The 24,081-nt window shown below is 37.4% G+C and overlaps 1 non-coding gene across 1 annotated transcript; it reads right to left on the bottom strand.

Annotated features, from left to right (window-relative positions):
* Positions 1–21,522: 21,522 nt before the first annotated feature.
* TRNAK-CUU (transfer RNA lysine (anticodon CUU)) lies at positions 21,523–21,595 on the bottom strand. Its single transcript has one exon. It is a non-coding gene; the product is annotated as a tRNA-Lys (tRNA).
* Positions 21,596–24,081: the final 2,486 nt, after the last annotated feature.

Below are 24,081 nucleotides of genomic sequence, written 5' to 3' on the forward strand. Positions count from 1 at the left end.
GCTCTATACATCTGTGTCTCTTTGCTTGTCTCCCATACATATCACTACCATCTTTCTAAATTCCATATATAGGCATTAGTATACTGAACTGGTGTTTTTCTTTCTGGCTTACTTCACTCTGTATAATCGGCTCCAGTTTCATCCACCTCATTAGAACTGATTCAAATGTATTCTTTTTAATGGCTGAGTAATACCCCATTGCAGAGAAGGCAATGGCACCCCACTCCAGTACTCTTGCCTGGAAAATCCCATGGGCGGAGGAGCCTGGTAGGCTGCAGTCCATGGGGTCGTGAAGAGTCAGACACGACTGAGCGACTTCGCTTTCACTTTTCACTTTCATGCATTAGAGAAGGAAATGGCAACCCACTCCAGTGTTCTTGCCTGGAGAATCTCAGGGACGGGGGAGCCTGGTAGGCTGCTGTCTATGGGGTCGCACAGAGTCAGACACGACTGATGCGACTTAGCAGCAGCAATACTCCATTGTGTATATGTATCACAACTTTCTTACCCATTCATCTGCTGATGGACATTTAGGGTGCTTCCATGTCCTGGCTATTATAAACAGTGCTGCGATGAACATTGGGGTACACGTGTCTATTTCAATTCTGGTTTCCTCGGTGTGTATGCCCAGCAGTGGGATTGCTGGGTCATAAGGCAGTTCTATTTCCAGTTTTTTAAGTAATCTCCACACTGTTCTCCATAGTGGCTGTACTAGTCTATATTCCCACCAACAGTGTTAAGAGGGTTCCCTTTTTTCCACACCCTCTTCAGCATTTATTGCTTGTAGACTTTTGGATCACAGCCATTCTGACTGGCATGAAATGGTACCTCACTGTGGTTTTGATTTGCATTTCTCTGATAATGAGTGATGTTGAGCATCTTTTCGTGTGTTTGTTAGCCATCTGTATGTCTTCTTTGGAGAAATGTCTATTTAGTTCTTTGGCCCATTTTTTGATTGGGTCATTTATTTTTCTGGAATTGAGCTGCAGGAGTTGCTTGTATATTTTTGAGATTAGTTGTTTGTCAGTTGCTTCATTTGCTATTATTTTCTCCCATTCTGAAGGATGTCTTTTCACCTTGCTTATAATTTCCTTTGTTGTGCAGAAGCTTTTAAGTTTAATTAAGTCTCATTTGTTTATTTTTGCTTTTATTTCCAGTATTCTGGGAAGTGGGTCATAGAGGACCCTGCTGTGATTTATGTCGGAGAGTGTTTTGCCTATGTTCTCCTCTAGAAGTTTTATAGTTTCTGGTCTTACGTTTAGATCTTTAATCCATTTTGAGTTTATTTTTATGTATAGTGTTAGAAAGTGTTCTAGTTTCATTCTTTTACAAGTGGTTGACCAGTTTTCCCAGCACCACTTGTTAAAGAGATTGTCTTTAATCCATTGTATATTCTTGCCTCCTTTGTTGAAGATAAGGTGTCCATAGGTGTGTGGATTTATCTCTGGGCTTTCTATTTTGTTCCATTGATCTATATTTCTGTCTTCGTGCCAGTACCATACTGTCTTGATGACTGTGGCTTTGTAGTAGAGCCTGAAGTCAGGCAGGTTGATTCCTCCAGTTCCATTCTTCTTTCTCAAGATTGCTTTGGCTATTCAAGGTTTTTTGTATTTCCATACAAATTGTGATATTATTTGTTCTAGCTCTGTGAAAAATACCATTGGTAGTTTGATAGGGATTGCATTGAATCAATAGATTGCTTGGGGTAGTATACTCATTTTCACTTCCGATCCATGAACATGGTATATTTCTCCATCTATTAGTGTCCTCTTTGATTTCTTTCACCAGTGTTTTATAGTTTTCTATATATAGGTCTTTAGTTTCTTTAGGTAGATATATTCCTAAGTATTTTATTCTTTTCATTGCAATGGTGAATGGAATTGTTTCCTTAATTCTCTTTCTGTTTTCTCCTTATTAGTGTATAGGAATGCAAGGGATTTCTGTGTGTTGATTTTATATCGTGCAACTTTACTATATTCATTGATTAGCTCTAGTAATTTTCCGGTGGAGTCTTTAGGGTTTTCTAGGTAGAGGATCATGTCATCTGCAAACAGTGAGTTTTACTTCTTCTTTTCCAATTTGGATTCCTTTTATTTCTTTTTCTGCTCTGATTGCTGTGGCCAAAACTTCCAGAACTATGTTGAATAGTAGCGGTGAAAGTGGACACCCTTGTCTTGTTCCTGACTTTAGGGGAAATGCTTTCAATTTTTCACCATTGAGGATAATGTTTGCTGTGGGTTTGTCATATATAGCTTTTATTATGTTGAGGTATGTTCCTTCTATTCCTGCTTTCTGGAGAGTTTTTATCATAAATGGGTGTTGAATTTTGTCAAAGGCTTTCTCTGCATCTATTGAGATAATCATATGGCTTTTATTTTTCAATTTGTTAATGTGGTGAATTACATTGATTGATTGCGGATATTGAAGAATCCTTGCATCCCTGGGATAAAGCCCACTTGGTCCTAGTGTATGATCTTTTTAATGTGTTGTTGGATTCTGATTGCTAGGATTTTGTTAAGGATTTTTGCATCTATGTTCATCAGTGATATTGGCCTGTAGTTTTCTTTTTTTGTGGCATCTTTGTCAGGTTTTGGCATTAGAGTGATGGTGGTCTCATAGAATGAGTTTGGAAGTTTACCTTCCTCTGCGATTTTCTGGAAGAGTTTGAGTAGGATAGGTGCTAGCTCTCTCGAAATTTTTGGTAGAATTCAGCTGTGAAGCTGTCTGGACCTGGGCTTTTGTTTGCTGGAAGATTTCTGATTACAGTTTCAATTTCCATGCTTGTGATGGGTCTGTTAAGATTTTCTATTTCTTCCTGGTTCAGTTTTGGAAAGTTGTACTTTTCTAAGAATTTGTCCATTTCTTCCACGTTGTCCATTTTATTGGCATATAACTGCTGATAGTAGTCTCTTATGATCCTTTGTATTTCTGTGTTGTCTGTTGTGATCTCTCCATTTTCATTTCTAATCTTATTGATTTGATTTTTCTCCCTTTGTTTCTTGAGTCTGGCTAATGGTTTGTTAATTTTATTTATCCTTTCAAAGAAACAGCTTTTGGCTTTGTTGATTTTTTGCTATGGTCTCTTTTGTTTCTTTTGCATTTATTTCTGCCCTAATTTTTAACATTTCTTTCCTTCTACTAACTCTGGGGTTCTCCGATTCTTCCTTTTCTAGTTGCTTTAGGTGTAGAGTTAGGTTATTTATTTGACTTTTTTCTTGTTTCTTGAGGTATGCCTGTATTGCTATGAACTTTCCCCTTCACACTGCTTTTACAGTGTCCCACAGGTTTTGGGTTGTTGTGTTTTCATTTTCATTCATTTCTATGCATATTTTGATTTCTTTTTTGATTTCTTCTGTGATTTGTTGGTTATTCAGAAGCGTGTTGTTCAGCCTCCACATGTTGGAATTTTTAATAGTTTTTCTCCTGTAATTGAGATCTGATCTTACTGCATTGTGGTCAGAAAAGATGCTTGGAATGATTTCACTTTTTTTGAATTTACCAAGGCTAGATTTATGGCCCAGGATGTGATCTGTCCTGGAGAAGGTTCCATGTGCACTTGAGAAAAAGATGAAATTCATTGTTTCGGGGTGAAATGTCCTATAGATATCAATTAGGTCTAACTGGTCTATTTTATCATTTAATGTTTGTGTTTCCTTGTTAATTTTCTGTTTAGTTGATCTATCCATAGGTGTGAGTGGGGTATTAAAGTCTCCCACTATCATTGTGTTATTGTTAACTTCCCCTTTCATACTTGTTAGCATTTGTCTTACGTATTGTGGTGCTCCTATATTGGGTCCAGCATCATTTATTGAAGAAACTTTCTTTTTCTATTGTATATCTTTGGTCAGGTTGATCAATCAGGTTTATAGTACTCTGCCAGATCACCAACCCACCCCTAGTGAACCAGTGAAGTTGCTCAGTCATGTCCGACTCTTTGCCATCCCATGGACTGTAGCCTACCAGGCTCCTCCATCTATGGAATTTTCCAGGCAAAAGTACTGGAGTGGGTTGCCATTTCCTTCTCCAGGGGATCTTTCCGACCCAGGGATTGAACCCAGGTCTCCCACGTTGCAGGCAGACGATTTACCATCTGAGCTACCAGGGAAGCCCACCTTATCCTTGGTATCTTTGTCCAGATTTAATTTATATATATATAAATTCAATCCCTGGGTCAGGCAGATCCCCTAGAGAAGGAAATGGCTATACACCCCAATATTCTTGCCTGGAGAACTCCACGAACAGAGGAGCCTGGCTGGCTATAGACCATGGGGTTGAAAAGAGTCAGACATGTCTATATCATATCTATCTACATATGTATAATAAATATATATTTATTATTTTTATTATAACATAATATATGTTATTTATTATATAACATATATATATATGTTTATTTCTGGGCTCTCTTTTCAGTTCTTTTGATCTATGTTTCTTGCTTCTTTGTGTGTGTGCCAATAGTATGCTATTTTGATTACTACAGCTTTGGCACAGCTTGAAATTAAAAAAATATGATGCCTCCAGCTTTGTTCTTCATTCTCAAGATTGCTTTGGCTATTCAGGGTGCTTTGTGACTCCACACAAATTTTAGGATCTTTTTTCTATTTCTGTTAAAATACGTCTTTTGAATTTTGATCAGTATTGTATTAAATCTGTAGAACATCCTGGGTAGTATGGACGTCTTAACAATATCAGTTCTTCCAATCAATTAGCATGGAATACATTCCCATTTCTTTTTATCTTTTTCAGGGTTCTTTCATCAATATATTATAGCTTTCAGTGTATAGACCTTCCACTTCCTGGATTGTTTTATTTTCTCTTTATGATTTTTTGTTAATATATAGAAACTCAGCTTTTCTTTTAATAAGCTTTAAAATGTTATTTGCTAGGTCTACAAGTCTGTAGCTTAGTTTTAAACTATTTATAGTATAATTAATTTGTTGTGTTGTTTTACTGTGATGGAGTCATATTTTTTCAGTTTTTAAAATTACTTTTATGGTCTCATTTAAGAAATCCTATTCTTAATTGAAATTACAAAGAAATATTCCTATATTTTCTTCTAAGTATTTAAAAGCCTTTTCCTTTTAAATTCAATTTTTTATAACACATCTTGAACTTATTTTGGAGTATGGTGTCATTGATGTAATCTCATTGTTTTATTATGGAAAACCAATTGTCCCAATATGATTTAATAAATGAATTCCTCTTTTTGCATAACTTATAATGCCTTTGGTATTGTACGCCAAGGACCCATTCATTATTTTATAAATTGATTTATATGCTATTAACATATTTGTTTGCCCCTACACCCTCTTTGTATTGCCTTAATTAATGTGGCTTATATAATTAACAAATTTAATGTATGTTATAAATAAGACTTGCAAAGTCAAATCCACTTACTTGGTTCTTTTCCTAAATTTTCATTTTTTTTGGTCAAGATTAACCCTTTTTAAATAAAAATATGCATTTAAAAAATAAAGGTTAAATTCATGTTTTTCTATTTTAACCATTTAATAGTGTATGACTCAGTGATTTTTATTATATTCACAATGTGCTACCATCCTCCACTATCTAATTTCAGATAATTTTTGTCACCTCCAAAATAAACCCTGTACCCATTAATCAATCGCTTCTCACTTCCTTTTCTCTCAGTCCATGGCAGCAACTGATATGTTTTCTGTCTAAATAGATTTGCCTGGACATTTCACTGAAATGATTCAAATGGAGTCACACAATATATGCTGTTTTGTGTCTGAGCTTTTTAATTTAGCATAAAAATTTCAAGATTTATTCATAATGTAGCATGTATCAGTAGCACATGTCAACCCTGAATATTCACTGGAAGGATGCTGAATGCTGGATGCAGATGTTGAAGCTGAAGCTTCCAATACTTTGACCACGTGATGCAAAGAGCTGACTCATTGGAAAAGACTCTGATGCTGCAAAAGATTGAAGGCAGGAGAAGAAGGGGACATCAGAGGAAGAGATGTTTGGATGGCATCCCAACTCAGTAGACATGAGTTTTAGCAAACTCTCGGAGATGTTGAAGGACAGGGAAGCCTGGAGTGCTGCAGTCCATGGAGTCACAAAGGGTCGGACACGACTTAGTGACTGAACAATAGCATATATCAGTACCTCATTCCTTTTTATGACCAAACAAGATTTTGTTGAATAACTGTATCATATTTTATTTATGCACTTATTAGTTAATAGTCATTTGGTCTTTTCCACTATTTGATTATTATGAATAATGCTGCTATGAGTATCTATGTAAAAGCTTTCATTTGATCATATATTTTCATTCTTTTGAGTGTATTGGGAAGTACAATCAGTAGATCATTTGATAATTCTACATTTAATTTTTTGAGGAACCACCAAGCAGCTATCCTTAGTGACTATAACATTTTGAATTCCCATCAGCAATGTATAGAGGCTCTAATTTTTCCAAATTCTTATAAACATTTGTTGCTTTTCATATTTTTTATAGCTGTATTTAGTGAGGGTTATGTGGTAGCTCATAGTGATTATTTGTATTTCTCTTATAATTATTTATGATAAGCACCATTTTGTGCCCTTAGTGGACATTTGTATATATTCTTTGGAAAAAAGCTTACTCAAATCCTTTTTTTATTTTTAAATCAGGCTGTTTGTCTTTTTACTGTTGATTTATAGTAGTTCTTTATATATTCTGAATACTAGACGATTATCAGATAAAAGATCTGTGAAAACTTTTACTTCTGAATTGCCAAAATGAGTTGTCTTTTCACTTTCTTGATGTACAAAGTTTTACATTTTGATTCAGCTTCTCTATTTTTTTTCTTTTCTTGCTTGTGTTTTTGGTGTCATATTTAAGAAACCATTGCCTAATTCAAAGGAACAAATGTCTACACCTATAGTTGTGAATTTATTTTGCTTTTCTTTCTCCAGATTGTTTTGTCTATTTGGTGTCCTTTTCAATTCCATATGTATTTTAGGATCATTTGATCCATTTCTTTATAAAAAGTGATTGGAATTTTGATAGTAGGTAAATCTGAGGACTATTGCTTTTTTAACAATATTAAGCCTTTTGATAGTCTTCCCTGGTGATTCAGAGGGTAAAGTGTCTGCCTACAAGCCTTTCAAAGAATGGACATGGGTATCCATTTAGTTAGGTCTTACCTAATTTATTTCAACAGTTCTTGGTGGCTTTTAATAAACTAAGCTTTGACCTCCTTTGAAAAATTCAGTCATGAGTATTTTATCTTTTTTGATGCTATTGTAAAGGGGGTTTTTCATTTTTTCATTTTGATTCATTTCTTGTTGATTGCTCTTGTGCTTTGAAACTATTTTGAACTCACTTGTACATTCTAATAGTTTGTATGTGTGTGTGTATAGCATATAGTTTGATCTTGTTTTGTGTTTTTGTTGTGACCCTCAGCAGTGTTCTTTAAGTTAATATCTAGCATCCTTTTATTTCATCTTGAAGTTCTTTCTTAGCATTTCTTGTTGCGTAGTTCTGCTAGTGATGAACTCCATTATACTTTGTTATTCTGGAAATGTCTTAATTTCTTCTTCTTTTTAAAGGATTTTCTTCAGATGTAGAAAGCTTACTTGAAGGTTTTTTTTTTTTTTTTTTTTAACACTGAATGTCTTTCTACTGCTTTTTGCCTTCATGGTTTCTGTTAAGATATAGCTGTTAATCTTATCGAGGATCCATTGTATGTAATGAGTTACTTTGTTGGGTTATTGTCAGTTTGATGTGTCTTGGTGTGTATTTTTTTTTAAATCTTTCTGTCCTTTTTTCTCTCTCCTATTATTATGGGACTTCCATTGTACGCATGTCAGAATGGTTGGTGGTGTCCTATGTATCTCTCAGGATTTTCTTTTTTTTTTTTTTTCCCCTCTGTTTTCTTTTTTTCCTGTTCTTCAAAACTACATTATCTGAGTTGATCTATCTTTAAATGTTCTGATTCTTTCTTCTGTTTTCTCATATTTGGTATTGAACTCCTCTTGTACTCTTGCCTGGAGAATCCCATGGGCAGAGGAGCCTGGTAGGCTGCAGTCCAGAGGGTCGTGAAGAGTCGGACGTGACTGAGTGACTTCACTTTCACTTTTCACTTTCATGCATTGGAGAAGGAAATAACAACCCACTCCAGTGTTCTTGCCTGGAGAATCCCAGGGACGGGAGAGCCTGGTGGGCTGCCATCTATGGGGTTGCACAGAGTTGGACACCACTAAAGTGACTTAGCAGCAGCAGCAGCAGTGAATTTTGGGGCTTTCCAGGTAGCTGGGCTTTCCAGGTGTCCAGTGGGGTAAGAATCCACCTCCTATGAAGAAGATACAGGCAGACGTGATTTCCTTGGGTCAGGAAGATCCCCTGGAAGAGGGCATGGCAACCCACTCCAGTATCGTTGCCTGGAGAATCCCATGGACAGAGTAGCCTGGTGGGCTACAGTTCACAGGATCCCAAAGAGTTGGACATGACTGAAGCGACAGAACATGCACACAAGTGAATTTTTTGTTTCAGTTATTTTGATTCTAAATAGTATTTTGTCCCTTTTTTACAATATTTATTTTCATAAATTTATATATAACATATACATATATGTAAAATTATGATTTGTATCTCTATATAATTTCTCTATTGGTGAGACATCAGTCTTTAACATAGTTCTTCAGATATAGTTTCTTTTTAAGTTCTTTAAACATATTTACTGTAGCTATTTTAGATTCTTTGTCTTATTAGTCCACTGTTAGGAACAGTTTTTATTAATTGCCCTTTTCCTCTGTATGTTTGTTATTTCTTTACTTGTGTCACAATATTTTGTTGAAAACTGGACATTTTAAATGTTATAGCAACTCTGGAAATCAATTCTCCCTTATCTTCCTCAGTGGTTTATTGCTGTATCTTGCTGCAGTTACTATTTTCTGTTTTTTAATAAAGACTTTCTCAATTAATTTTGGATATTCTGCTATATCCTTTGTTGTGTGTGTGTGACCACTGAAATTTTAGTTTCATTAATTTAGTGGTTATCTTGAATGCCTAGATCCAAACTGAACAAACAAACAAACAAAAAAACAGAAATCAAATCTTCTGCCATTCATTGCAAAGAAACTGTGTACATTGGGGCATGTCTTCAGCATTCAGTCAAAGAGATTACAGTTATGACTTTAATTCTTGTTTTCACAGCCTCAAGGTCAGCAGGAGTGATAGATCAGAGCATTCTCAGGTCTTTACTAAGCATGTGCACAGCCCTGAGAATGTTCATGATTTTCTAGATTTCCAGGAATATGTCAGAGCTTTCCGAAGCTATCATTTCCCAAAGCGTTTTATTTCTCAGACTTTTCTCCCAAAATTTTAGTTCATTTATTCTTTGTCTCAACTTTATTCATTGCCTTGGGCATCAGTGACTAAAACATTTGCCTGTAAATGTTTTTGACAAATATTGATTGGGTAACAGATTTAGGACTAGGTAGGTTCTGTGTTAGGTAAGATAAAAGCAAGCCTTTTGGGCTGATTTTCAAGGGAGTCATCAGACAGTTCAAAACACATAATTCTTTGTGATTGGAGTCAGCTACCATCAGTGGGTGCTGATCTGGGAATGCATGTCATTGTTTTTGAGGCTGCTAGTAAACTCAGGGGCAGAGAATAGGACTAGGGTGAATCAATTCACCACAAACCTGAGTTCTTACAGAGATTTAGCAATTTTTCTTTAGTAGATATTCCCCTGGTTGAGATGGTGATCAAGATGAAAACAATCTTTTAGTAACAAAACTCAGAATCCCTTGTCTTTTTCTCTATTTTACTTATTAGAAGCAAGTCACTATATTCATCTCACAGAAAAGGAATATGATGACACCAGTGTTTATGTTCCAGGAGGAATGTTGGGACCCCATTTTGGCATCTACCTCCTGTACTAAAATAAATCTTTTTCACTAAGCCCCATATTTATTTAATATTCTTTTCTATATTTACATTTTTCTCTCTGTCCTTCAGATTAGATATTTTCTACTACTAACAGTATTTTTTTATTGTGTTTCAATCAGAAATAATTGTGTTTCTGTTGTACCTTTATGCTGTTAAGTCTCTTTTAAGTTCTTTGTTTCTGATGTTGTATTTTTTCTTTCCTAAAATAATCATTTGATTATTTTTATAGATTGCAATTTTAAATTCAAATTTTCCATTTTCCACTAATTTTGCCTATCATTTTCTCTATTTTCTTAGACACATTAAGGATAATTATTTTGAAATCTTTGCCAGCTAACTACAAAATCTGGGTAGCCTGTTAGTCATCTGTTTTTTCCTCAGCTATAGGTTATGTGTCAGAGAAGGCAATGGCACCCCACTCCAGTACTTTTGCTGGAAAATCCCATGGGCAGAGGAGCTTAGTGGGCTGCAGTCCATGGAGTCACTAGGAGTCAGAAACGACTGAGTGACTTCACTTTCACTTTTCACTTTCGTGAATTGGAGAAGAAAATGGCAACCCACTCCAGTGATCTTGCCTGGAGAATCCCAGGGATGGTGGAGCCTGGTGGGGTGCCATCTATGGGGTCACACAGAGTCAGACATGACTAAAGTGACCTAGCAGCAGCAGCAGCAGATTATGTTTCTGTATTTCAAAGTAAATCATTATTTTAAAAATGGCATTTATTATGTGTTTGAAAAAGTTAAGGTCTACAGACAATATATTCTTCTAAAGAAGGCATACTTTTCTCTTCATTGGGCAGGTGGAGAATGGTAATTTGTTTCAACTGAGGATTACATAAGTGAAAATGGGGTTGCATTCCTGGTGACGCTCCACCACCATTGGCCTGCAAGGGCTTCCAGCACAGTGTCTGTGCATCCCATGCCCACTACCCCACCCCATCTAATCATAACCATTGTCTTGCTTAACTGCCAAAAATCTCTTCTAACTTGTTTTTGCCTTTAAGAGTGCTCCCACTTAGATTTTTAGGTTTTTGTCCTCAGTGGCCCAATATTTTATATTCTAAATGAGGAGAGGGAATTATACAAAAAATAATTAAAAAGAGTGAATTAAGCAGATGGAGTGGCTGCAATGATGAATGTTGCAGTTATTGAGTGGCCATAGCCATATGGATGCTTTACTTTTTTTGTTTTGTTTAGAGAGTTCTTTTATTTTGGAATTGTATGGGTCACTTTTTTTATTCACAGGACATAATTCATCAATTCAAGCAACAATCCAAAAGTCAGGTCTGAATAGTTGAGTACTGATCTTATGACTTGGGTTTAATCATTATAAAACAAGTTTCATTGAAAACAGAAAGCTTGTCAGTGGGTAGATACTTCATTCACCTTTACTAGATTTACCTTTATTTAGCTTCTTTTTTTTATTTTTCCCTTTTTAATTTTTATCCTCTAAGGTATAATATGTATTAAGAGTAATTCACATAAATATCAGCTAGCCAAATATTGACAAACATAACACATTTGTGTAATTATTAATAGTACTCATAAAGAAGCAGGATACCCCTAAGTCTTTGGTTACTGTCTTCCTTCCAGTCACTGGTATCTTGTATCCTAATTGGATAGATTAGTGTGGTCTTAACTTGTCCATAAATGAAATGATGCCATATGTGCTCTTGTGGCTGCTTTCTTTCATTTAACTTTATGTTTGTGACAGTCACCCCATATGATGCTTTTGAAACATAAATTAGATGATGTCATCCATTACTCAACTCTCTTTAATGGCTTGGTAAAAAATTCAAAGTGCTGATCATGTTATGTAGGACTCTATACGATGAGACCCTAGGTTCATACCACAAATTCCTTTTTCCTACTTTTCCCCTCACTCATTAAGCTCCAGCTCCAGTCCTGTTTGCCTCAAACAGGCCCCATGCTTACAATCTCTGCATTTGCTCCTGCTCTTCCTGGAACAATGTTTTCTTGAGAGTCACTCAGGTTTCTGCTCAAACATCACTTCACAGGGCCCTACCCCAGAGCTCTCTGAGTCTATATTCTTTATAGATAATAAAGAATATTATTTATATTCTTTCCTTCTTCTTGTATGGATGTGCTATCATATTATTAACATGTTTATTGATGGTTTGTGTGTTGAACTTCAGTGTAACCTCCATCAGACTGGGGAATCTCCCTTAACATCATCTCCCCAGGCTTAGAGTGAATCCTGGTACATGACAGGCAAACAGTACATAATTTTTTTTTAAAGATGATTTGTTGAATGAAATGAGAAGTCCAGATTGCTAATACAAAATCACAGCTGCCTTATAAGCTTGTAAGACCCCCAATTCTATCTGAGGAAATTGGGGAAGATTTCTAAAAGAAGGTGAAAATGGGGCTATCCAAAGCTGATTCCTATGGGCAAGGGAGGATGGAGTATTCCAGGCAAAGGCAACAAGTTTACAAGAGATGCAAATACAGGGATGAGCCCAAGATTTTTCATATGATTCCTACAATGACTTACAGACTAAAAATAAAATTTTAAATCAAGGCAAACTATTAAAAGGATAATCTCTTCTAAGTTTACCTTCTAGTAGATCCAGGGCCTTTCAAAATCTCTCTTAGCATTTTTATTTCCAGTCTTCAAGGGGGAAATTTTTTGTTGTTATGCTTTTTAAAAAAAAATAATTTGTGCGTGATTTTAATTTATGAGGATGTTGAGCCACCAGTGGGCATTTACTAAAAATCACACAAATTAAAAAGGCCTGAAAGAATTGGGAATTCACATAAAGTCAAATGGCCTGCATGTTTTTTGAGGTTAAAACAATTCTTCTATATGTCTAGGGAATTCACCAAAGGGGACAGAAGTCCAGCATTTGAGGCCTTTATTGGTGGGGGATGATGAAGGAGGAGACTAGGGCACTTTGGCTTCATTCAGATTATGCTGAGCATCAGGAATGGGTCCTATGAAAGAGCTGCAGGTGAACATCATCTTTATATACAGTATTTAAAGGAATTTTAAACTAATTCAAACCCTAATGTTTGTTGCGGTTAAAACTTATGAACATTAACAATATCCTATGAGATCCAAGTGAAAAGTACCTGTCCTTTTCTCATGAAAACACTTATCAAGATTACTGGACCAGACAACACTTGTGCTATTGCACATCCAGGTTACAGCATGTTGCAATGACTCACAATAAATTTATTTAATGGTGTTTATTCCTACAACTTGCCAAGAAAGACCAATTTTGAACTGTTTGCTTTCCAATTCTTATCAGAGACCTGGTTGAGGAAGTTGATATTTGAGAAAGATAAGGGCAGGGGCAGGCCAGTCATCTATTCTTTCTTGTGTTGTGGGGCATATTTTTATAAATTTTGAATTTCATTAGCTTAGCCTCCCTCATTCTCCTGACATAAATAGCACACTTGCATCATTTTTGTGAATCTTTTATTATATTTGTAACTTGAGAGTTTTTTGGAAGTTAATAGAGAGAACAGTCACATCTCTGCATTTTTGCACAATTGCCATCAGAGACACTGGACACAGGCTGGCTCATGTGCTGGCGTAAGGTCTTAAATGTAAATTCAACTTGGGATTTATTATAACCATGGTGGAAAGAGGTTGGTTTTAAGCTCACGAATCTACATTTGAGTCTTTGTTCTAGCATTTGGGAGGTGTAAAATTTTAAGCAACTGTCATTTGTCTCCCTTAGCTTCAGTTTTTTTTTTTTTTTAATCTATAAAATGGCAGTGCTGTGATATCTAACTGACAGGGTGTTGTCAGTATTACTGAGACCTTATATCTAGGTTTTGCAAGCTTTGTTGCTTTTTATCACTACATGACTTTTATAATACTGGGGTGTCTTTGATCTTTGCTCAGAGGTTTACTTGCTAAATTTTATCAAAGAAGTTTGGTAACCCATGATGTTAGCCTTTGCTTCTTGATAACTGAGAATTGAATTAAATAGTCACTGTGGAAATTGTGGATAATAATCATCAACAATAACCAATTGTTATCAAATTAATTATATGAATATACATGTTTGTGTATGTTACCTCTTCTGTGTTTTCTTTTAATTTCCATCTAGTAGATATGTACTGTCTCTAATCTTTTTAAATGTGGTAAGAGAATACATTATGTGTGACAAATCATTTTTATTAGGAAATTTGGGTTGTGAGTGTTATATATCCAGTAAATAAAATGCATTAATAGTAACCACTAGCATCCATCCACTTGGCAATCCTGGAAATGAGAGTTCTGAGGTGAATTTGTAGGCCTATTCTGGCTTTAAATAACATGGTTATCAGATTGGATTGGTTTACAAGTAGAGACAATAGAACTGGAAGGAAATTTTTAAATTACTGAGCACGAAATAACGGTTTTACAGAAGGGACACTGAGACCAGTAAAGTGAGAGGACATGCAGTCAGGTGGCAGAAATATTCCCGGGGTTGCCTTGCTGTTGTCCATGCTTCTGTCTACATGGGATCTTCCCTCACTCCATTTAACACACATCCCAGCTATCTATGGCAGCATAGTCGACAGCTCCAAGCCTTAGTGGTGCAAAACAACAACATTTTGGTAGAATCCCAGGCTCAGTACATCAGGAATCTGCATACAGCATGGTGTCATTGGCTCACCTTATACTCAGTGCCTGGAGCCTCAGCAGGGAGGACTGTATTGCTCAGGGTGACTCAAGTGTCTGGAGCTAGAATTCCCTGGAGAATTCTCTCAATCTCCTGGCATGAGGGATGGGATAACTTAAAAACTTGGACAGGAATTCCTACTCATCTCTTCTCCTGTGGCTTTGACTTCAGGCTTGGTTGTCTTGGGGAGGTTAGACTCCTTACATGATGGTCCAGGGCTCCAAGGGCAAGATTTTCAGCAAATGAGGAAGAAGCTTCCTGACCTTAAGGCTCGGAAGTCATACAATATCATATCTACTATATTCCAGAGGTCAAATAACAACATACTCTCCCAAGTTCAAGGAGAGAGAATGTAGACTCCACATCTTGATGGGAGAAATATCTCATGTTAAAATTGCCAGAAAGATATTTACTGAGAGCATTTTATATGTCAGATAACAAGTTCTTCTTGGGGAGACAGAGATGAATGAAGCACATTTTCTATCTTCAAAGAGTTCCCAATCTATAAAGAAACAAAGGCAGTTACTATCCAAGTTTATCTAATTATTATACTAAAGCAATTATTATTTTGATTTTGCAAGAAGATAGCAAATCAATTAACAAAGCAAAGTAATAGAAATAGACCAAAGACTACATGGAATTTTGATAAACGATGACAGTGTCATGGGAGGCCATTGCTTAAAGAAGGGATTATATAATATACAGAGCTTAGAAAATGTATTTCTACATGGAATTTATGAAATAGATATCTACCTCCCACTGTAGAAAAATTAAGTCCAGATGGATTAATGATTTAAGTGTCAAAAGCAAAGCTTTAAACTGGTAAAAGCAATGTAGATGAAAATCATTCTGATCTTGGGGTTAAGAAGGATTACTTAAAGTATACACACACACAAAACACTAATCACAAAGGAAGTGATTGATGGAGTCCACTCCACTGAAATTAAAAACATCTGCTTGTGAACAAAAACGAAAAATGAGAAGATATTTGTAACATATGTAGCCAAAATGTGATCCTTATTTATATATCATCTCTCGATCCGTTATTCACCTGTTTATTGATCATCTATCTATAAATAAATAAGAAAATAGAAAAAATAGACAATGGACCAAAAAAATTAACAATTTACTGAAAACAAAAACATGGACTGTCAATAAAAGAATGAAGATGAACATATAAATCAAATTATGAGACATTTTATATGATGTGATTTGTAAGAATTAATATGTAAGGCGCTATCAGTGCACATCTAAAGAACTGCTAAGAGAGGGCATAAACTCATGCAAGAAAAGATAGCATGACATTTTATTAAAGGTCCTGAATTGTAGCCCCCATTGCAGTCCTTCTCCAAACCTTCATCTGTGTGCACCAAGTAAGCTATGGGTTTTCCAGGTGTCATGTATGGATGTGAGAGTTGGACCATAAGGAAGGCTGAACACCAAAGAATTGACACTTTAAAACTGTGATGCTGGAGAAGAATCTTGAGAGTCTTTTGGGCAACAAGGAGATCAAATCAGTCAATCCTAAAGGAAATTAATACTTTGGCCATGTGATGCAAAGAGCTGACTCATTGGAAAAGACCCTGATGCTGGGAAAGATTGAGAGCAAGAGGAGAAGAGGAGACGGAGGAAGAGATAGTTGAATGGCTTCACTGACTCAGTGGACATGAGTTTGAGCAAACTCAGGGAGATAGTGAAGGACAGGGAAGCCTGGCATACTGTAGTCCATGGGGTCACAAAGAGCTGGTTACGACTTAGCGACTGAACAACAACAGAACAAGGAGTGAAACATCAGAAATGATGTCAGGAAAGGAAACCTCTTTACTATCAAAGGCACTATCAAAGAGAATTAGAAATAAATCATGAAAATCAGCCACCTTGTCCCCTTAAAATTAAAATATTCTTTTTGTTCCTTAAAAACAAGCCAGAAAGCAACATGGTAGTCATATTATCTGTGGCTTCAAATCTCATATCCCATTTTATCTCTGATGTCTATGATAGAGGTTGAAGTATAGATTTTAAAGATAATTGAAGAAAGAAAGAGGGGCTTCCCAGGTGGCTTAAGAGGTAAAGAGTCTGCCTGCCAATGCAGGAGACACAGGTTTGATCCCTGGGTTTGGAAGATCCCCTGAAGGAAGAAATGGCAACACACTGCAGTATTCTTGTCTGGGAAATCCCATTGACAGAGGAGCCTCTCAGGCTATGGTCTATGGGGATCACAAAGAGTCAGACACGACCGAGCATGCATGCACATTTTATCCAGCATTTCTTGGAAAGTTGTCTCTGTTATGTAAATGGAGGTATAGCTGAGATATATACTAAAAAAAAAAAAGAGAGAGAGCTGTGAATGGCAAGTTTTGTGAACAACATGGAAGCTGCCAAACAACTCTTTTAATTAGCCTTGAGAAAATGAGCCCAACAGAAGGAAACAGAAAATTCAAACTTTGCCTCCAGATAACCCTAGACCTTGGGGGACAAATGGTGCCTAAATTCAAGCAAGCTGCCTTTTTTTCCATCCCTCATTATTCGTTATCATGTTTGAATGCTCTTGCACTGCCATTTCGCTACATTTATAAACCTACTTATAACAAGTTTACATAAAATTCTTCAGCATAACTTTGTATCTCTTTGAGCCCCAACTGTGCCTTGGACAAGGCCATTCTTTGGCATACACCAATGCTTGGATGGCTTCCTGTCTCAGAAAGGCCAAGCAAGCACTGCTTGTGAAGTTTCAAGTTTGCCTTTCCCTTTAGAAAAGCTAATGTCAACTTTCTGGGGTGAAACCACAAGTCAACTTGCGGTTCATCTGAGGCATAAGGAGCATGAAAACTGAGGAGGGTTCTCATGCCCTGCTTAGCACTAGCTGCATCAGCAGGCCTTCACTCATTAAACAAAAGCTTTGGTAGTTTGTATCTTTCAAGAAATTTATCAATTTCTTCTAAACTGTTGGTATATAAGCAATTGCAATAAAGTTGCTTATAACCTTACCTAATATCCTGATAATATCTGTACAACTTGTATGATGTCACCTCTTTCATCTTGATATTGGTAATATGTGTCTTCCTGAAATTTTTCCTGATCATTCTAGGGAAAGGCTGATCAATTTAAGTTTTTCAACAAACCAGCTCTTGGCTTTATAGATTTTCTCTACTGTTTTTCTATTTTTCATGTTACGTGTATATACTCTTATCTTTATTTTTTAATCCTTATTTTCCTTCCTCATGTGTTCTTTGCTTTATTTATTTATTTTTTTAGTTTCTTAAGGTAAAAGCTGAGGTAATTGATTTATAATATTTATTTTTTATAATACTTGCTTTTAGTGTTGTAAATTCTAATTATTGCAATAATGACATTTCACAACTTTCAATATTTTGTTTTCATTTTCATTCAGACTATGATGTTTTACAATTTTCCTTTTGATTCTTTCTTTGATCTGAAGGTTAGTAATGAGTCTGTTATTTAATACCTAGATACATGGGGAATTTTCAAACATCTTTTGGATATTGATTTCTAATTTCATTTCATTCAGAAAGCATACATTATATGTCTTTAATGCTTTTAAATTTGCTGACATTTACTGTGTGGTTCAGAACATAGTCTATATGGTAAAAGTTCCATGTGCCCTCAAAAAGAATGTGTGTCCTGCTATTGGTTATAAATATAATGTCTTATAAATATGTTAGTGATATATTAGGGAAACAGCAGTGAATGGAACAGTCAGCATCCATTTTCTCATGTACCTTCTATTCTGGTTGAGGGAATCAGATTATAAACATAGCAGATAACCACAATGCTCCACAATGAACACCAGCTCTTTCTACTTTCTTCCCCCATTTTATCTGTAGTCATTATCAGCATCTTATGTATTTTTTCCAGCCACATTCATTCACATGGATAGTTAGAGTTATATTTAACTACCCTTCAATTTTGCCAAATGAGTACATGAAGCAAGAAAAGTGGGGAAGTTGAGGGTGTAGCCAAGTTCTTGATTTCCGTGATTGACCAGAGAACTACACAGGAAAAAGAGAGGTTAGACACAAAACAAGTGAGGAACATGAGTTGTAGAATTCATGGGTAATGGGGAAGATTACTGGAATTGGAGAACTGGAGGAAGTAAGCTGGACTTTTTGAAGTGGTGATCAGAGAATGGTTTGCTTGAAGCTGAGATGAGAGAGGAGTTGCAACTATTGGGAATAGTAAGATGTGGCTAAGAAAATGTGGCTCTTCAAAAGTTTCACAGAGAGTAAGAAGGAGCTATGAAGCAAACTCATCTCATCTTCTTTCCCCTTTATCATGCATGTGCCTCGCTACCCCTTTTTTTCACAGCCTCACCCATTACTCCTCACTTCATACTGTTATCGTTTGCAGGCTGTGCAAACAAAATGCCACAGACTAGATGGCTTAACCAACTGAAATTAAGTTTCTCATAATTCTAGAGGCCCCAAACAACAGATGTTTATTTTCCCTGAGTCCTGGAGGCTGGAAATCCAAGATCAAGGTGTGGGCAGGGCTGGTTTCTCCTGAGATCTCTCTCCTTGGTGTGCAAAGGGTCATCTTCTCCCTGTCTCCTCACTTGGCCTCTCCTCTGTATACACATCCCTCGTACCTCTGTGTGTGTCCAAATGTCTTCTTATAAGAAAACCAGTCAGATCAGCTTACGGTTCACGCTAAGGCCCTAATACCGCCTATTTAAAGGTCTCAATCTCCAGATTTAAAGATCACAATCTCTACAACGTGACTCCAAATAGAGTCACATTCTGAGGGTCTGGGGTTAGGGTTTCAGCATCTGAGTTTGTGGGGAAACAACTCAGCTTCTAATATGTCATGATCACCACATTCAGCAAAGTATAGAAGAAGCATTTAGTTTGTACAATGCCTTCTTCATGAAGTTTGATGAGAATTAAAACGAGGTGATAGCATAGCATCTGATGTTTAATTCTTCATTTTTGTTTGGTTAAGCTCTGCAAATAGTTAAAGAGCACATTCACATGCTGGACCTGACCCAGGCTTGGGAGACACAAAGAAGAAAAGATCTATTCCTGTTCCAGAAAGGCCACAACCGTGACAAAGTAGGAAATCCTGCTGTTTGTGACAACTTGGATGAACCTGGAAGGCATTACATGAAGTGAAATACCAGACAGACAAATATTGCATGATAAAAACATCATACTCTGGGAGACAGAGCAGAGTGGTTGGTTGCCAGGGGCTGAGGAGTAGGCAAAAAGTGATGTTGGTTAAAAGGTACAAAATTTCAGGTATAAGATGAGTAAGTTCTGAGGATCTAATGTACAGTTAGCATGGTGGTTATAGCTAACAATACTGTATCATAGACTCTGGATGTTCTCACCAGAAAAAAAGAAGTGGCAGTGTGATAGGCTGGAGGTGTTATCCAATGCTATGATGGTAACCATTTTACAAGATGTAAATGGATTAAATCCCTAAACTTGCTCAATGGTATATGTCGATTATATCTCAGTAAAGCTGGAAAAATAATGTTTTTGGAAAAAGAAATTTCACAGTCACAGTCTAATTGGAGATGGGGTAGTGAACGTAGAGACAAAACCAGAGATAATCTCAATATTACAATGAGCAAGTAGTCCATTAATACTATTTGATCACACCTGGTACAGTGTGTAAGGTACAATGATACTACATGGTAAAAAATGAAATTCTACCAGAATCAAAGTCTCTTCAGGGAAGAATTCCACACTTGTTCCTTCACTCTCAGAAGACATGGCCCATATGAGATATGTGTTACTCTGAAAAGTTCCTTCTTCTCATGAAAAATCACATACACAGATGTGCCCAAACCTGACATTGCAAGGATGACATTACAGTGTCATCCATTATCTAGTTTTAATTCAATGAAACCAAAGAGAACAAAGAGGTTATTTGCTTCCTCTGAGCATAAATTATGAAACTATGTTTTTTTCTATATATAGTTGACTCTTGAACAATATGGATTTGAACTGCTGGGGTCCACTTATACACAGATTTTTTTTTTCAGCAAATATATTGGAAAAACTTTTGGAGATTTATAACAATTCCAAAGAAATCTCACAAACCATGTAGCCCAGAAATATCTAAAAATTTAAAGATAAAGCATGTCATGAATGCATAATATAGATGCAGATACTAGTCTATTCTTACATAGGCATAAAATGAGTGGTGTTTAATATGAAACTAAATATGTGTTAGCTTTCTTACTTTTTCTAACTTTGTCTCAAAGAATTGCAATCCCTTACTGGCTTCCTTCACTCCATGCAGCTCTCATCATCATCTCGCTGTGAATACCTCCCCCTCCCCCCACGCACCTCTTTACACTCTCATTCTTGCTTTGGCAGCTTGACTCCCCCAGGTGAGATTTGACCAGGTACTCCAAGCTGGCCACCTTCTTTGGAAGTTGTCAGACTGAGCAGTCTGACTGTTGAACTCTGTCCCTTCTCTCCACCACACCATCTGTCCAGTGTGCATTTTCCCTGCTGGGTAGGGGCATAGCAGATGCTAACCAAACATTGCCCCAGATGAGCTCTACCCAAGGAGGAAATGCTTTTTATAGGGACCTCTGACTTGGGAAAATTATCTGGAAGCCCTTCTAATTTGGCTTTGTTGGAGGTGACTGATGTATACATGTATTGTCCTCCATAGAGGGATTGATTGCTGCCCTCCTGTGACATGGTGATTTGCCATAAGAAGCATGCATTTAGTCTTCATCCCTGTTTCTGCTACAAAGCTTCTAAAACACTTGGAATTTCCAAAATGGTGAGAGCATAAAGGTGTCTGAAAGTGAAAGTCACGTCCAACTCTTTGTGACCCCATGAACTATACAGTCCACGGAATTCTCTAGGCCAGAATACTGGAGTAGGTAGCCTTTCCCTTCTCCAGGGGATCTTCCCAACCCGGGGATCGAACCCAGGTCTTCCACATTGTAGGGGGATTCTTTACCAGCTGAGTCAGAAGGGAAGCCCATGCTAACTGTGCCCAATGTGGGGCTTGAACCCATGACCCTGGGATTAAGAGTCCCATGCTCTACCGACTGAGCTAGCTGGTCTATTGTTGTGTTAATTAGGTGGCTTTTGGACTCCACCTGGGGATGAGGGCCGGTTGCCAGAGGTCCAAACCAGGTGATTAGAGGGTTGAATATTTTAGTCCAATCCCCTGACTTCCTAGGGAGTGGAGACTGCTGGTGATGAGTCAATCACCAATGACTGATGATTTAATCAATCATCTCTAAGTAATGAAGCCACTATAAAAACTCAAAATAGTGGAGTACAGAGAACTTCCAGGTTGGTGAACACATGAGAATTTGGGAAGAGTGACATCCTGGAGGGGGCATAGAAACTCTGTCCTTTCCCCTCACTTTGCCCTATGTATCTCTCCCATCTGACTGTGTATGAGTTGTAATAAATTGGTCATCTAGTATGAGATGCTTCTCGGATCTCTGTGAGCCAGTCTAGCAAATTAATGAAACCTAATGAAGGGTCCTGGGAAACTTCCATCTAAACAAGCTTGTCAGAATCACAGGTGACAACCTGAACTTGAGACTGGAAATGGAAGGAAGTGAGGGGCAGTCTAGTGAGACTAAGCCCTTAACCTGTGGAATCTGATGCTGCCTCCAGGTCCAGTGTCAGGCTGAGTTCATTGAATTATAGGACCTCCAGCTGGTTTCACAGAATTTCTTGGTATGGAGAAAACCCTACATGTCAGAATTGGTGTCAGAATCATTACCAGCCTAGGAAGCTGGCACCTCCCTGTCACTCATTTCCCTAAGATAGGACAGTGATGAGGGAGAGAACTGTGGAGCAGGGCTGAATGAGGCAGGAAAAGGAATGTCCGTCCCTCTACTAGTCCTGTCTTTTTCAGATTGTTGGGTGAATAAACCTTTTGGTTTCATCTCTGGCACCTTCATTCATCCCAAGCCTCCCACAGACAAAGGTGGTTCTTGACACAGCAGCTCAGAATCTAGCCTGGAAACACTGGCTGGACTGTTCTTGTGTGGAATCTGAGTCCCTCCCTGAGAATGGCATTGGCACAGGGTGTTTCTAAAAAAAATACTTTGTGTGAAGGGCAGTTGATTCAGTGTGGAGCTTGTACTATCAACTGAGCTCCTCTCCATACAACAAGGTGGTCACACTATGTGCTCTACTTCCACATCCATCAAATACTCCTCACTGATGTCAACGTATAACCCTGTGGCTCTTAATCTCCGTGTGGCTGCTTCCATTCCACAGGATGCTGTGAATCTTGACAAAGGTGTCAGTTCAGTTCAGTTCAGTCACTCAGTCGTGTCCAGCTCTTTGCAACCCCATGGACTGCAGCACGCCAAGCCTCCCTGTCCATCACCAACTCCTGGAGTTTACTCAAACTCATGTCCACTGAGACGGTGATGCCATGCAACTATCTCATCCTCTGTCACCCCTTCTCCTTTGGCCTTCAATCTTTCCAAGCATCAGGGTCTTTTCAAATGAGTCAGTTTTTCGCATCAGGTGGCCAAAGTATTGGAGTTTCAACTTCAGCATCAGTCCTTCCAGTGAATATTCAGGACTGATTTTCTTTAGGATGAACGGGTTGGATCTCCTTGCAGTCCAAGGGATTCTCAAGAGTCTTCTCCAACACCACAGTTTGAAAGCATCAATTCTTCAGCACTCAGTTTTCTTTATGGTCCAACTCTCACATCCATACATGACTACTGGAAAAAACATAGCTTTGACTACATGGGCCTTTGTTGGCAAAGTAATGTCTCTGCTTTGCAATATGCTGTCTAGCTTGGTTATAACTTTTCTTCCAAGGAGTAAGCGTCTTTTAATTTCATGGCTGCAGTCACCATCTGCAGTGACTTTGGAGCCCCCCAAAATAAAGTCTCTCACTGTTTCCACTGTTTTCCCATCTATTTGTCATGAAGTGATGGTACCGGATGCCATGATCTTCGTTTTCTGAATGTTGAGTTTTAAGCCAACTTTTCTACTCTCCTCTTTCACTTTCATCAAGAGGCTCTTTAGTTCTTCTTCACTTTCTGCCTTAAGGGTGGTGTCATCTGCATATCTGAGGTTATTGATATTTCTCCCAGCAATCTTGATTCCAGCTTGTGCTTCATCTAGTTCAGCATTTCTCATGATATACTCTGCATATAAGTTAAGTAAGCAGGGTGACAATATACAGCATTGATGTACTTCTTTCCCGATTTGGAACCAGTCTGCTGTTCCATGTCCAGTTCTAACTGTTGCTTCTTGACCTGCAGACAGATTTCTCAGGAGGCAGGTCAAGTGGTCTGGTATCCCCATTTCTTTCAGAATTTTCCACAGTCTGTGGTGACCCACACAGTCAGAGGCTTTGGCATCATCAATAAAGCAGGAGATGTTTTTCTGGAACTCTTGCTTTTTTGATGATCCAAAGGATGTTGACATTTGATCTCTGATTCTTCTGCCTTTTCTAAATCCAGCTTGAACATCTGGTTCACATACTGTTTAAGCCAGGCTTCGAGAATTTTGAACATTACTTTGCTAGCATTTGAGATGAGTGCAATTGTACAGCAGTTTG

The sequence above is a fragment of the Capricornis sumatraensis genome, chromosome 5 (assembly GCF_032405125.1).
Source record: "Capricornis sumatraensis isolate serow.1 chromosome 5, serow.2, whole genome shotgun sequence".
Classification (NCBI taxonomy): Eukaryota; Metazoa; Chordata; class Mammalia; order Artiodactyla; family Bovidae; genus Capricornis; species Capricornis sumatraensis.